The 16,870-nt window shown below is 39.2% G+C and overlaps 1 protein-coding gene across 3 annotated transcripts in view; it reads right to left on the bottom strand.

Annotated features, from left to right (window-relative positions):
- The window catches only part of fam168a (family with sequence similarity 168 member A), a 42,753-nt gene extending 26,182 nt beyond the window's left edge, over nt 1-16,571 (bottom strand). For all 3 annotated transcript variants that reach the window (XM_037677373.1, XM_037677375.1, XM_037677376.1), the window contains exon 1: nt 16,383-16,571. The gene's annotated coding sequence lies outside the window, so the exon portion shown is untranslated. The remainder of the gene's footprint in view (nt 1-16,382) is intronic.
- Nucleotides 16,572-16,870: the final 299 nt, after the last annotated feature.

Here is a 16,870-nt window from a genome sequence, read left to right as displayed (position 1 = left end):
GACTTTTGTGCCCTCCGGATCTCTTAGATCTAATCTTCATTTGCTTTAAGTTGCGTCGAGGACCAGGCTGGTTCACAGAGGTGGGCCTTTTTAGCTGTAGCTGCTAAACTGGGGGACCAGCTGCCCCCATGAAGAGTTTAACTCTTGGTGCTTTTAAGTCTCATTTTAAAACACATCTGTACTCATTGGTTTTTAAAACGACGTGAGAGTTGACAGTTTTGGGTTTATGCTGATGTGTTATTCATGTTTAATCAAAATTTTATAATGCATGTAATTTTTGAATGTACTCTAAGAAGAATAAAGTGCTGCAGTTTAGACACCCTTAAACATTTTTATTTACTTAGCGATATGTTGCTGACAATCTAAAACATAAACAAAACCAACAAATCAAAATCACAATAACATACAGTATTTAAATAAAATACAACCTAAATCTGATAGTTCACATAAATTAAAACTGTAAAAGTGTTGAGTGAGGCAACAAAGCTCATTAACACATGGGCAGGTGGCTACAAATGACCCCGAGCTCTTCGCCTCCCAACACATACGTACCCAATTACAGCTGTGAATGAATGGAGTGGAGATCTGCGGGTGTGTTCATCTGTTTCAGCCAGTATGAGAGCAGAAAAAGGTGATGGAAAAGCAAACGGGTGAGAACAAGAGGGGCTCTACAATGCTTTTAGTGTGTGCGTCTGTGTGTGAGAGGAATGGAGGACAATAGAAATGTATGTGTTGAGTGGGAGTGCCCAACCATAACTCGCTGTGTTTTCAAGAGAAGTTGAAGAAGAGGTCTTTGCTCATAAAGAGCTCGCTTTTTCCTCCTTAAAAAAAAAATCAGTACATCTGTTGTGCTGAACAGGACTATTTACAGGATCATTGCACAGACAGTAGAAAATGCTCACCTTTGCTTACGAATACAAAAAATAGTTCCTACTGATTGATGGACACCTGGGGCAGAGTTTGGGTTTAAAATTTAAATAGTTTAATTTTGCATCAAGCCATTTTTGAAAACGTACATATGTATATAGAATGTAGGGCCGGACAATAATTCAATATCAATACATAAAACAATATACTTTTGTTCAATAACTGTGATATGAGTTTTAAGCACATTTTCAATATGCATTACACACTATGATTACAGCGTTCCACTGACTGAGGTTCACGATGCAGCCGTTTCAAGACGAACAGAAAAGGCCCCAACACATTGCCTACGTGAGTGATGACGTACACCACAGACATGGAGCCCGAGCCCAGAAGCAGTAGGCTGTGCTCAGCTGTGCTAGGCTAGGCTAAGCTCCAACGCGTTAAAGTTCTAGCTACAAAATGAGTGCCCATGACCGTAATACAAACGTGACTGAACAAGCTTTCACAAGCAAAGAGAGAGCAGACGACATAGTTGATAGAGGAAAGACTAATTTGAAGGTGTGGAAGTGGTTCAGCTTAAGAGTTGCATTCGGACCTAAAAACATCCAACCAGGCCCGAACCCATATCATTTTTTCTGAGCCCGACCCGAAACCGACCACTTAACTGTGACTACAACCCCACCAAGTTATTCTCTTTGCACCAGCGCTCCAGGTGTTCCACCTCCTGCCTGTAGCTGGACTCATCATTGTTTGTGATGCATCCCACCACCGCTGTATCATCTGCAAACTTTACAATGTGACAGACTGGATGGTAGCTGCACAATCATACGTGAGCAGAGTGAACAGGAGAGGGCTCAACACACAACCCTGAGGGGAGCCAGTGCTGAGGGTTATGGTGGAGGAGAAGTTGTGGATCCTCACAGACTGCAGTCTGTTTGTTAAGAAGTCTAGTACCCAGTTGTAAATTGAGAGGCTCAGTCCTAGTGTGAGTATATTGTCCATCAGGGTTTGGGGGATCATGGTGTAGAAGGCAGACGTGAAGTCCACAAACAGCATAAGAACGTAGGAGTCCTTCTGCTCCAGATGCGTGAGAGCGGTGTGGACCACAGAGGAGATGGCGTCTTCGGTTGATCAATTCTCGCAGTATGCGTATTAGTGAGGGTCCTCGCTGATGTTCATGATTGTTTTGATGTGGGCCATGACCAGTCTTTTGAAGCATTTAGCGACTACTGGGCAGGCAGCGAGTCATCTGGACTTTTTTTTTTTACCTCTTTTAACTGGCTGGTCATCGCGCGGCTGGTGATCTAAATTGGACTGTCAACTGCGTGTGTCCGCAGACGCAATCAAAAGCCCGACATCGACCTAGCGCCCATCCAGCACATTATTTTGGCCCGGATCAAATTTGGGTCGGGTCGGGCCGTTCCAGGCGTGGGCCCGTGTTAGAAATGACAGCTCTAATTCAGCTATCTAAGACCTGATAAACTTCAGGTTTCAGTGTGCTGCAAAATGTGCTTAGAGTCGTGCCAACTGGCAGTGGGAACACATCGAACCTGTTCCACCATCTGAAGAGTTTCCTCTCAATAGAATATGCTGAGTCTGAAGATAAAGCACCATAAAAGTTCAAGCAAACGTGTCCCTGAAGCATCAGTCCCAGCCCCAGCTGTGTCAAAAGAAGCCCATGCAGCAAACGCAGATCGCTGTATTCATGCCTTATGACAAGAACTCCAAACGATGTTTGTTGTTGCTCACTTTTTTCCTGTTTATTGCAGCAATTCTGAGCACTTTTATTTTTTAGCCTGGCTGAAGCACCTTTGTTTTAAACAATAAGAATAACATAATAAGCCTATGTTGTTGTTTTAAGTTAAAGCTATTAATATTGACAAAGTTGAGAATTTTATGTTTATTTGACAGTGATTTCAAATTTCTTTGAAGGCTAAATACAAATAAAAGGTGAACATTAATTTATTTGTACAGTTTGTAGTTCTAAAATGTTACACTGGAGGACTTTCATAGACTAGGCAAAATAATTTTTAGCTTTACAAGCATCTGTTCTGGGCATTCTTGGCAGTTTTTCTGAGGCTTTTATATTGTGTATATAGATATCAGAATTTGTTTTCTCCTTCTTCTTTCAGCTGCTCCCTTCTTCAGGGGTCGCCACAGTGAACTAAGTCGCACGAAGACTTGTCAACTATTTTTACGCTGGATACCGTTCCTGACGCACCCACAGATCACTGAGCTACCACAGCCTCCGTGTGGAGCAGAGAGGTGTTATCTAGAGCACCCGAAGGAGCAGATGGAGGGGAGTAAGGGCCTTGCTCACGGGCCCAGAGTGGGGCAAATGAGGGTGGAGGCAGGTGTGGGTGCTTCACCTATCCCACCCACATTTTGATGTAGTCGGTATCGAGAGTTGAACAGGCAATCTTCCGATCACAGGCCCACCTTCTCTAACCTCTGCGCCACCACTCCCAGTCAGAATTATATCAGGATATATCGTATTGGGTGCACCGATTCCAGTTTTCAGGCCAATCACAGATTTCTAAAAAGTCTGACCTGCCGATTCCAATTTTGGCCAATATCGATTTTGTTTTATAAGCGACATAAGCGATTATTTTGTTGAAAAACATAACCTTGAACAATATCCTAGAAACAAGTTTTAAAAGGTGGTGTTCTGAAATATAAATGAAGTTCATACAATTGTTGTTAAAACAAACAAAAAAATTTTGGTAAAATCAGTTTCTCATGCAAGTATCGACCGATTTCCCAAAATTAAGGAAATCGGGGCCTGCACCCCTAATATCGTATAGACAGAAATTTAAAAAAATATTGTAATACAAGTTTTGACCATATCGTCCAGTTCTAATACAATGCATGCCACACAGTAATGAGGACCTGCAAATTATTATCCCAGAATAAGAGTATAGTCTTTGTTCAGCCACTGAAATAGTTTTGCTTGCCACCCATCCACTAATAATAATAATAATGATAATAATAACAATAATCATAAATCCCTGTATTGCATTATGTTTAACTAACTAGTTTTCAGTCATGAAGTCCTGTAGCTCAACGTGAGTTCCTCATTAAACATAAGAAAATAGTGCAACATGTGTTGATCTAGCTCTCCTGTGTCATACGACTTAATTCTAAAAAGACAATTGTTTTAGTATGCTCTTAAAGAAGCTTTTCAGCAAATAACTCCCCTAGCCTTCTGAACATCTTTAAAAGGTTTTAATGACACTGTGGTTTGGTTTGACTTTCTTTTTACATTTAAAATTGTTTATTTAGTTTAGAATACTAAAACTAAAATGAAAACTCATGAACTGGTGAAGCATTTGAAAAAAAAAAAACAACAACTTGTTGTTTGTGTCAATTATTTATAACCAATAGTAAATTGTGTCTTTGGGCACTTCAGTAGCCTGTCACAACGTCACATTTTGTTTGTGATTATTTAGATGAATCTCCAAGAAAATGTAATCCAACAGGCTTAAAAAGGCATTTTATAAAGTAATAATACAGGTAATTTCTAAAGTGTTGTCAGCCAAAAACTTGGCATACAGTTGGATCAACAGAAGAAAAATGGTCTCAGGTAAGGTCTCTTCTCGACTTTTCCCCATAAATTCATAAATAAATCCCTCTAAAATAAAAATACCTGCTGTAAATTGGTCTTAGGCCTACCGCTATTAGTGTTCAACCTGAGTTTTCTTATTTTCCTAATGGTAGATACTTTGCAAGCATGTACAGTACTTAATATTGACCAACAGCTTTCTGTTATTTGGACCACAATACTTTTCCAATAAAGACACTGCCTTAGTACTTGCTAGCTCTTTATGTGCCTTGTCTTTAGTCCCATCTTTGATTACAAACATTAGTTTGAATGCATCACAAATTCCTAAAAAATAATGAGAAAGCTTCTTTTGGTGCATCTTCATTTGTTTTAGATTAATGAAAAGTTTGACACCTGGTGTCCTTAACTGATGTTACAGTGACCAGGAGAAGAATTCGAGCACACACCAACAACACACAGCATCTAAAGCACAATAAATGCATCCAAAGACAAATAGTAAGGCTTTACTTCTATTGCAATAATTCCCAAACAACATGCGAGAAATACTGACAGACAATCAGTTGTTCTTCCTCGAGTCAGTAGCGTAATGTAGATTCAAAGTTATTTGGACTGCACCTTCAAACAGCCCTGTAGGCACAGCCTTCATCATTAGAGACTTTTTTTGTGCTTGTGTTTTTTTTTTGTTTTTGTTTTTTTGCGGATTATGCAGTGAGTCAGGAGAGATCCAATATCTTTCACAACAAAAAAAATCATTATTGTTTATTACGCCTTTTAATTAAAATACTGTAGACAAGTTAGTTTTTATCTTCGAGATGAGTCATGTCAATTTGCGAAGTGTGTTGTATTTATTTATATATTTAACCAATAGTGTTAACTGAAATTATAACATTTAATGAGTTTGATTCAAGCTCAGATTAACTTCAACAGTAAAAATGGCTGCTACTTATTATCATCTGTATTAGGAATGCACGATATAAACGGTACACGGTAGAAACTATAGAAATTTAGTCTACGATAGAGATGTGTCTTCTACCGGCTAACTGCAGTAACGCTGTGTCTGATGTAAAATCAGAGTCGTCAGTTTAATCGTTCCTTTTTTTAGTTGAAAACTGTGCGCAAGTGGTATTAAAGTCTTTTCTTTGAGAGCTAAGTAGCGAAGCTACAAGCTAACTACAGCCGGCTTGCCGTATTCTGACGCATGCGCAAAACGCCGTGTTCCGTCGACAGTTTGGGTTTTTTTTTTCCATCGAAAGTTAAAGTAAGCGTTGGTCATCTTTAGAGAAACCTGCTCTCTGATCTGTAAAAGAACGCTGTGTTGTGTGATTTTACTGCGAGACCCTCTGGTCAAAGCCACAGACTCATTTTGTGTCAGCTCTCCATTAAAGCAGAAGGAGTCGCCCACTAGAGGTTTGGAGGGTGAAGTGTTTCAGAGTAAAATGCTGCTCTGTTGCTGTTCATTTATTAAGTGAAAATACTGGAAACTGTTAAGAGTTAACAACATGTTTTTTTGTTTAAAATATATGGCTAAAACTACATTTGATATAGTTTGCACTGTTTTGCACTACAAGAAAAGAAGACTAATACTTGATTTGTTTATTATTTAAAAACTCTCTGGACCTAGTAGTGGAATTATTATTAATTAAAAATAATTTATGGCAAAAGGACATCATATGTTTTTTTAGCAAGTTTTATACCAAAAACATATTGCGATATATATCGTTATCGCCACCCTTCACAATACATATCGGGATATGAATTTTATGCCATATCGCTCATTTCTAATCTACATGTGTTTTGTATATGTTAATGGACAATTTGTCTTATTAGTATTGTTTTAGAGTTCCAGTATCAGAAAAAGGAAAATAAAGCCCAAGTTTTTTTTTTTTTTAAAGTTCCAATGGTGGGTTCTTGAGAATTAGAAAGTATATTTACGGGCAAGTGGCTAAGTATATTAAGTATTTTTTATTATTACTTCAGAAATAATAAGTGGTTTTAATTCCCAAACAATAAATTAATTTCTCTAGATGATAAAGTAACAACATTTAGATAAAACAGGAATGCTTTTACACACAAGCTCTGCTTGCTGACATTATTAAGGAGACATTTTTGCTCCCTGACTTAACCCAAGTTGTTTTTCAGAACTTGGTTAGGATTAAACTATTATCGAGACGTCACTTAGCTCAGCTCACTGGCTGTAGCACAAAAACACAACATTCAAGCTTGCATATTAGAGCTGGCAAAGGGAGTTTTGACTCAACATTTTATTAAGGTTCAAAATTTCCATTTAAGACGTTATACTTAATTTGTCAATATAAAAAGTGTACTACTCAAAAAATAAATCCTAATAAAGGCTTCCCTACATAAAGGGAGTCTCCAGCAGCCCAGGGGAACCTGAGATGGTGATAATTATGAGGGAGAGAAAAAATAACACACAAAGAGCGACCATTCCTGCAGAACACGTACAATTCAATACAACCCCCACACCAGTTCTATTCTCCCACATAATGCCTCACCAGGCATCTACTCTTTAAGCAACAAATCAAAACCAGTGGGCGTTATCACACTCCCACATAGGGGAGAATAGACAGCTTCTTATTCTGATCCTCCACAAGGATAGACATTTTCACTTGGGTCACATAAAATAGGAAGCTCTGAGTGTAATATAGTGCATCAACCACATTTTTCAAGCTCTAAAAATGAGGAAAAGATTAATTATCACCATCACTGTAAGAGCTTTGATTAAATGCCTCTGACTAGAACGTTATGGTTAAACAAAGTACGGGAATACAAAATTTAAACTTCAATCCAGAACACGTTATTTGAAACCGTTTCGACAAAGAAAAATCAAATAAAGTCTCAAACTTTGATCGAGACAAGTATACACAATTTCTTGTGAAATACTAAAATAAATATTTGCCAGTCTCTCATACCGTACGTATCAACCACATAACTGAGGCAGAAAGTCAAATGATGGCAAGCTAGCAAACTAAACATAGGTCAGACTACTAGAGCCTGTTAATATGGTTATCCACAAACATGCCCATGAACAAATCGATTGTCTCACAGCATTGAAAGGCTGTGTGACAGAATCCCTGATGAAACCCCCACCCCCCATCTTCTACACAATCAGACCTGCTCCGTTACAAAAAGATCCAAACAGCTTTGGGCTATTTTAGATGTAGGGCAGCTCAAGACACTTTGGGATACCATCTCCCACTTCTCTTTGTTCTGGCTTCTTCTCATTTTATTTTTCTATAAAATCATTTCAGACACGCACACTTCATGCCGTCTGAGTGAAGACGTATAGAAAGCACCTACTTGATCAAATCGGATAGACAATCTGTTGTGATGCTTGGTTGCAATCGTACTGAGAATTGTTATCCTATTGTAAAGAGTAACATAAATCAGAACATGTTGTAACAAAAAAAAACATCTTTGTTGGTCCTGATGATAATATAGCATAAGAAACACAGAGACATGTTAATTACATTTCAAAAGATGGTTTGCACAAGAATTTCAAAACATGCTAGCAGCTTGACAAAAACTCCACAATACTTTAATATTTTCTACTCAGTTATTTTTTAATGTTTGTTTATGATAAGAGTGTTGTGACTGAAAACTAGCCTAGAAGTCTACAACAAAGAAATTCCTGTGGAGAATAATCCAAGTCATTAGACAGCAGACAACAAAAGGCTTGGGTGTGTGACAAATGGACAAGAGATTCAAGAGATATCTGCATCACTCACTCCAAATAATTTAAAAAATCGAAAATACAAGAAACACTGCATGGAGCTTTTATTAAACAGCTGCTTGTATTGTACAACACAGAGATGCACTCGTCGCTGTTTTACTGCTGAGAGAGAGAAAAAAAAACATTTCAATTAAAATGATTTTTAATTATAGATCTCACAAGCTGATCTTAAATGTCACTTGTTTAAGCAGAGGTGGCTTCTAGAAAAGGAAAATCTTTGGTATGATCCTGAGCAGTAAATGATCTACATCAAAGACGTGTTGCTTTTATTAATTTTTTTTTTTTTTTACATATTAATAAATTTTTTTAAATTGGCTGCTAAGCTATACTGTGCTTACAGGCCCAAGGAAAACATCTGTCAAAAACAAGATTTCTATGTTGATGGTACGGTGACTCAGTTGGTAGAGCTGTTGCCTCTCAGCGAGAAGGTCGTTAGATCAAATCCCAGCTGAGGACCTTTCTGGGTGGAGTTTGCATGTTCTCTCTGTGCATGTGTGGGTTTTCTCCAGGTACTTCAGTTTCCTCCCACAGACCAAAAACATGCACATTAGACAACTCTAAATTGTCCCTATGTGTGAGAGAGTTAAGGTTGTCTTGTTTGTCTCTATGGGTGCATTCACACCAGCCCTGTTTAGTCCGCTTTAATCGAACTCTAGCTCGTTTTCCTAGGAAGTCCAGTTCGTTTAGGGAGGTGTGAACGCACCATCGAACTCTGTCACGGAACAAAAAGGCGAACTCTGGCCCAGTCTAAAACCTAGGTCTCGGTCCGGTAGAAGAGAACTCCAGCGCGGTTCCAGTACAGTGTGAATGTAAACAGACCGGGCCCTGCTCCACAAGCAAGAAGAGGAGTACAGCGCAGGACAAACAAACACGCATTTCTCTTACCTCATATGGAGCCGTCAGCTGCCTTGTGTGAAAAACAATATTCTCCATGGTCTTCTGTCTCATCAGAGTCCATTTTTGAAAAATGATCAAATATAACTCCTAAAACTGCTAAAAAACTTGATGCCACTCTGTTTTTGTTTTTATTTCCAGAAGAAGAAGAAGACGTGTCTTCAGAGGTTTTTGTGTTGTTTCTTTCAGTAGTTCTTGGTGCAGCGCCCCCACAGGCGAGCGGGGGAACAGGTTGGTTCAACAGGTTGACTCGACTGCACAGTGCAGTGTGAATGCAAACGCACCAGCTCAAATGTAACAAAAGGTCATGAATATTGGTCCCGAACCGAACCGAGTCTACCGGACTATCAGGTGTGAAAACAACCTATGCGTCCCTGTGATGGACTGGAGACCTGCCCAGGGTGTTCCCCACCTCTCGCACAGTGATGGCTGGACATGGGCACCAGTGACCCCCGCAACCAGATAAGAAAGAAGCTGGTAAAGATGATGGATGAATGGATGGATGGATCAAGATTTATGTGCCATTCAAGTCAGTCAAGCAAATAAATAAACATAAGCCGATTCCAGCCGCCCCTCAAGCAATCAATATACCCTCAGTCTAATTCTGCTTTTGAATTATCTATAGGCTTTCACAAGACACCTCAAGTCAGTACTAGACGCTTTCTGACTGCCTTCGTATGATTTCTGAATGGACAGATGGGGCGAAGGGGTCGAAGCTAACCCACCCCGATGCGCCAAAGATAAGCTGGTGCTGCGGTTCAATAATATGATGAAGTGATTACCAATAAATTTGTTCTGCGTGACCAGCTGATTGCAGGATTACAAGAGATTTATTAGAAAGGGAATAATTATGATGATACAGTGATTTTATATTTAGTATAAAAAAAACACAAAGATAATCACTAAAATGAAATAACTGACATCACGCCACCTGTCAATCAATCCAGCAGGCTTGTCAGCAAATGACCAATCAGTGATCACAATTTGTCCCGAAGTGAAACAGACCTTACCTGCAGGAGCTACATCCACCTTTCTTACAACACTGTCGGAGTTTTGCTTTATAGACGCTTTGCGGTCAGAGGGATTTTGTTAAACATAATCGGGAAAACATGGTTAAGCATCAGTAATCATCAGTAGGGCTGGATGATATGGCCAAAGCTTTTATCACAAAATATTTCTTAATTTCAGTCGATAGCTATATAATTCTGATAGATATAAACAATATAAAAGCCTCAGAAAAACTGTACAAATAAATTAATGTTCACCTTTTATTTGTATTTAGCCTTTAAAGACATTTGAGATCACAGTCAAATATAAAACTCTCAACTTTGTTAATATAAAGAGTTTTAACTTTAAGCAACAACAAAACCCTAACCCATGCAGCAAACTTGTTGCATGGGTTTCTCTTTTGATGCAGCTGGGTGTATTTCAGGGACACGCTAGCTCAAACTTTTAAGGCCACAGCATACTCATGTGTGCGTGCGCACACAAAACAGTAATATCCTCAAAGCTACATTTATTCTATACAATTACCCTTCAAATTAACACAAGCACTGGCTGTTTATTTGTGCAACAACAAAAACTACCAGCAGCCCTCATTACACTGCTCTTCTATTACCACAGTATAGAAAATAAACTACCTAAGGTATATAAGATGTAGGAACATAGTTTCCAAAGCATTTCATAACAGTTTTCTTTATATTAAAAAGGTCTTATTAATGTATGTATAGATAAATATCTGGGATGAGTTCCTACCAAACTATGTAAATAAAAAAATTATATATATAGTTAATAAAAAATATTAAAAATTAAATTTGATAAAAAGGTTTAAAAAAAAGCCTAAGAAACATTTTTGCTTATATTTAAATCAATCCTCATCATTAACAGGCCAATTACTAAAAAAAAAAAAATCATGTACGGTACTTTTTTTTTAAATATATAAATCATCAAACGTGTGCATAATCTTTTCAATTAAATGTTTCACGTTGAACCATAAAACAAAATACTATTAGACAAGAGAGCAGACAAGCATAACTAATTAGATACCAGCTTGATTGTTGATGTCCGCACACACACACCTTCTCAAATCCCTAATATGACGAACAGCTGTAAGTGTTACAACTTCGCCTCCAGGGATCACTTCAACCCTTTATCCAGATCTTTTATGACTTGTGACTTCTCACACCTGCTGTTGTAAAAAAAAAAAAAAAAAAAAAAAAGCCAACACACACCTCAAGTAGATAAATTATCAAAGCATTGATCAATAAAGACTCAGTAAGGCTTATTTAAAAGTCACTATTCTTTATGTGTAAAAACAAACCAGTGGTTATTCATTGCACCAAACTGCAGTTCAGTTTTCAAGAAAATAATTGAAAAAAATATCTCTATAATTGCTGAAACTGACGACTGTGTTTACGTGGACACTTTAAACATGCTTCCTTTTCTGTAAACGTGTTGATGAAATAATTTGGAAATGACAAAAGTACACAACTTTCAGATATTTAGACAATATTACCATACCATTTTATTTATAGTGCACTTAAAACAGCTACAAGGCCAACCAAAGTGCTGTACAGACAGAACAACAGACAACACACGAATCAAAATACAAAATGAAGTAAATCAGAATAGACATAAAAACGATGCAGATGATGACGACAAACCAGTGTGGAGCATACAGGATCAAAACAGATCCTCTGGTGTTGAAAGCTATTGAATAGTAGTGAGTTTTTAAATGGGATTTAAAAACTGCGAGGGAGGGGGCCTGTCTGACAAGCAGAGGTAACTCGTTCCAAAGTCTTGGTCCTGCTACAGAGAAGGCCCTGCAGTGTTTCCCCTAGTTAGCTTGCCATGGGTGGGGTGCTCATCTCATCCATGATTTTTGCTGATGGGGGGGGGGGGGGGGGGGTAGAAGGGGAGATGGAGACATGTCTGAGAGCAGCTTGTACCAACAGTTTTTGAGCGGGGGTGGGGGGCGTTCAACATGAGGGAAGAGGCAATGCGAGTGCTGCCTTTGGCCTTTTAGCTAGAGAGCCTGTATTTTGCACCGCTATCTTAGTGATATGTCAGTGCCGGGTGGGGGTAGGAGGGGCAAGTTCAGTTTGGTAGGCGGGATGCTCAGTTTTTGTTGGTGGGGTGGGGCACCCATCTGTATAACGGTAGGGGAAACATTGCCCTGTCACCTCTGCGCTTAAGACGACTTCCTGGAACTGTGAGGAGCAACTGCTCCGCTGACCTCAGGGAACGTGGTGGGACATACGGTTGTAGCAGATCAGAGAGATTGGGGGGTGAAACTGTTCAGCGATCTGTAGACATACAGGAGTATTTTGAACTGGATTCGAAGGTGAACTGGTAACCAGTGCAGTGAGGCCAAAACTGGTGTAATGTGCTCTTATTTGCCTGTACTAGTTAAAAATTGGGCTGCTGCATTCTGGACCAGTTGTAGTCGTGCAATGGAGGTCTGACTGATACCAAACAGGAGTGAATTGCAGTAATCAAGCCTAGTTTCTTCCAACTGAGGCGGCTGTCTAAACTGAAGCCCATATTGTCCAAAAAGAACCTGGAGACAGTAATACATGCATTCATTACATCTAGGCTTGATGGCTATACTCTTATCCAAAGCTAAACAGTCGATGCACGGTCATGTGGTTGCAGGACGTTTGTTTTCGTGCACACCTTTTTTCATTCAACCTTTACCTACAGATAAATCACAATGAGCCTCGAAGACTCATTTACAAGTGAGACCTGTTTAGACCTTTCATAGTCCACGAGTCGCAGAGCTCCTAGGGAACCCCTCCCACTGCAGTATACGTCACCGCGCCGTTTTCTTCCCGCCAGACTCTCCACTCTGTCCCTGCATCTGCCGTCTGGTCACAAACTCATTGAGAAGAACACCATACTACAGCTGAATGTCTGAGCAGGTTTCCACTTTGACGACCATGCCCACTAGCTTCTGACCAGTCACACAATCCTTGGCGCATACGCCTGTGAGAAAAAGTTCATTCCGGCCCTTGTGTCGAGAAGGACTGGGTGAAGCTGACCCCCCCCACCACCTGACGTAGCACTAAGCTAGCTAAGCTAGTGGCATGCAATACAGACGCACTCGATAAAAAGCTAGGTAGCACTCCACGTCCCTCACGCTGAACCGCCTCCTAATCCCCCCACTCGAAAACTGTTGGTATAAACACAGACGTGTCTCGGTCTCCACCAACTCCTCCTCCACCCTCCCGGCCAAAAAAAAAAAAAATCACACAAGTGCGTCCTGCAAGTAATATAGGTGAAACACTGGAACAAAATGACATGATTTTCATCACGCAACTACATCAACGAGGGACGATTTTGCTGCTTCGAATAGAGTATGAAGGGCCCCTAACTGATGCAGAGCTTGCTTTACACACGGACTGAGCCAATCTTTAAACCGTATGAACCACACAGAGATGCAGTGGTGAGGAGACGACAGCCAGTAAGAAAACCCTTCTGTCGTAACATTAAGTGACTGCAGCTTTCAACAGTCTGACAGGTTTATGGCTGCTCTGTAGAGCCCACCATTCATGCAGGGGCCATGCAGGTCCACAGCCCCCTACAATTAAGTCGGCAACTAAATCAAAATGTATTTGAACAACTCGAGCCATGTTTGTTCACCAGAGTTTAAGGTCATTTTATGAATTAATGAATTTTATCTTTAAAAAACATATATGTTACTATTCTTGAGTGAATCTCTAATGAAAATGTTTTTATAATACTTTCTTCTCTTCAGAACTGTTCATATACTATGGATAGTATGGTTGTTGAAACCTTCAAGGAAGTGCTTTTAATAAACATCTTACCTGCAATTTTTTATTTTATTTACGTCGTTGTGATTAAAATTTAAAGTCTCTTTTCTTAAACACTGCAGATTAAATCCATAAAAGATGTCAAAAAACATGATTTATTAGTGTTTGTTAATTTACATTTCTATTCTTCCAACACAATTTCAACATTATTAAATGATTGTTGGGGTGTAATGTAACTTTAGAGTTTTAGTAAAAATTGTGCAAAATAAATGAATATATTAAAAATAAACAGCAAATATTCCTCGTCTGTTTTTACAACTAAACTCAGCAACAGAAATTTTCCCAGGATAGTCAAGAATATCTAATTTAAAGTATGATCTTAGCCCCAACTTTTGCTTTACTGCTCTCCATCACTCAAAATCCTCCCCCAAAAAAGGAATCGGTTTCTCTACTTCTAATCAGAGTCAGAGTTTATTGTCATTCGCACCACATGTGGTACATGTGGTGGAACAAAATTGTGTACACAGGGTCCCAGTTACATCCAACAAAAGCATAAAATGTAAAAGAAAAACAGTAATAAGATCTAAGATATGAACTAAGAAAAACGTCAACTAAAAATACTAAAAATAAAATGACTCTGGTCCTCGTTTCTTTCCAGAAGAGAGACCCGTACAGTTTCACTTACGACCTGCCGTATATGATTTCAGCGTTCTTTCCCTGACTCTGTTTACATCCAGGGATTATTTTACAGAATGTATCTGTCTCACACTGAGACTGTCCAAAGTGTGCTCATTATGTTCAAAAGTAAACAAATGACTTGAAATTGTTGGCAACAAAACATGACTGCTGATTTCACTTACTTTTTTACAAATTATGCAGTAGAGCTTTGGTGTATTTAGTGGATATAATAAGTTCAAGTTGTTTTTATTGTCATTTGCATCTCATGTGGTACATGAGGTGGAACGAAACTGTGTACTCAAGGTCTCAGTTACACGCACAAATAGCAAAAATATAAAGTACAAAAAGAAACAGTGTATAAGGATCTAAAATATACACGCAAAACGAATGCTAAACAATATGCTAAAATATCTAATACACAAACACTACTAATGTAATATAATATGGTATATTCAACAGCAGATTTGTATCATACATGATACAAATATACAAAATAATCTAACTCAAACAATGAAAAACTGCATGGCTTGACAGTTATTATGGCGTTAACACGTAACTGTAGGCACAACAGGAGGACCCCGGATTAACTGGATCTCAAATTTCTTTCCAATTAGGGGTCAATAACGAGCACAGTGAGTGATCCCTTTCAAAGGAATTAATATTGAAAATAAAATTATTAACACCAATTATATTCAGGGGGAGATAAAATAAAAATACACTTACATTTCTATAAATGAATGTCTGCAAAAAATACAACTTCAGTCTAAAACGTTTTTTACCTATGGAATGCATTTGCTTGATCTATATATATATATATATATATAAGCAAATGTAGTGAACACAGTCCATCCCTTGAATCTCATTAGAATAATTTTAACTGACAATTACACCGTTTAGTAAAATACAGGTAGATTTTCAGACTCCTTATAAATAAATCACTGACTTAACAAAACCAAAGACAGCTCCTGATTTCAGCTCTATAAACTGATTTTTACATTCATAATTCAGATTTATTAAGAATAAAACAGAGACTGTTGCAATTAACAGTCAACCTGCAAACATCAGGTTTAATTAAAATGACGCTCGAAAACTGTCCAGCAGGATAAATTCCAAAACACACTTGCTTTCCTAATAACAAAGCCACGCTGCAGTTTACAATTATTTGTATTTACCACCACATCAGTGGTTTTCATGTAACATCGGAGCATGCACTGGCAGTGCTCTGCATACCAGAGAGATAGCGAGCACAGCCAAAACAGCGCTGGTTGGACAAAAAAAAAAAAAAAAAAAAATGGTCACACTCAAACAAGCTTAAGACACCATTTTGAAAAACGCACCGATTTCTGGATAACAACCTCGAGATGCCATCTTGCTAATTATCACCAGATTAGCTACCGTTAAGAACGGCGCTTGAGCCGCTGCACGCAGGAAACCGTGCGTGTCAAAATACTAAAGCTAGCTTAGCTTCAGGAGCTCGGCGGAAAGGACAACCGCTAGCCCGCCGCCGCTACTGCATCCCTGCATCCATCCCGCACACACGCTGCTCAAACCCGCTAATTAGCGAGCCAGCCTGGGGAAACATTAGAAATGGCACCGATGACCAAAACGCAGCCGGTCCGACCGGGACGGTAGCAGCTAAACTGAATCGTGGCTGTGAGAAACTTAAAAAAAAAAAAAAACACACGATACGCCAAGAAATACATTCCGCTAATTGAGCTAGCCGTTTAGCTTAGCATAGCTCGCTAGTTCCTCACGGAGGACAATTGAAGGGATACGGCGGAGGAAAAAAAGAACCAAAAAAACTTAAAAACTCGACACATGGACCTGCCGTCCACATTTAACTGCGTATTAGACTTACCAAAACCACACGGTCGAACAGTAAAAGTCTTCCCCTCCTTGTGTGTACGAGAGCTCCCGTGTGTCGGCTCAGCTTCGGTCGGGGCGGACTGGCTCTGCTACAGCAGCGTTCGTGTCGGGCAGTGGCGGCTGCGAAGACGGCTTCACCCGGAGAGACGGCCACTGTGTGGGGGATGGGGGATGCACCGCCGCCGGGAGGGAGGGAGGGAGGGGGGGATGCAAGGAGAGAGGAGGGGGCACGACCCACTGATAATGTAAAGTGGATGGAGTCTAATATTAGAAACGAGAAATATGCCGATAGATGACAGAATTAAGACAATTAGAAAGACGACTTGTGACTGAAGGAAGTATCTATTGCTCATTTTTACTACAGGACCTTTTGAATTCAGATAGAAACGCATCAGATACGTTCAATGAACATCGATCAATAGACTACTGATGAAGATTATATAGATAAATAACGATGTATGCACTATATTATTATCCATC

This window comes from Nematolebias whitei, chromosome 6, assembly GCF_014905685.2.
Source record: "Nematolebias whitei isolate Nwh7 chromosome 6, NemWhi1, whole genome shotgun sequence".
Taxonomy (NCBI): domain Eukaryota; kingdom Metazoa; phylum Chordata; class Actinopteri; order Cyprinodontiformes; family Rivulidae; genus Nematolebias; species Nematolebias whitei.
This window is presented reverse-complemented; position numbering and strand designations above follow the sequence as displayed.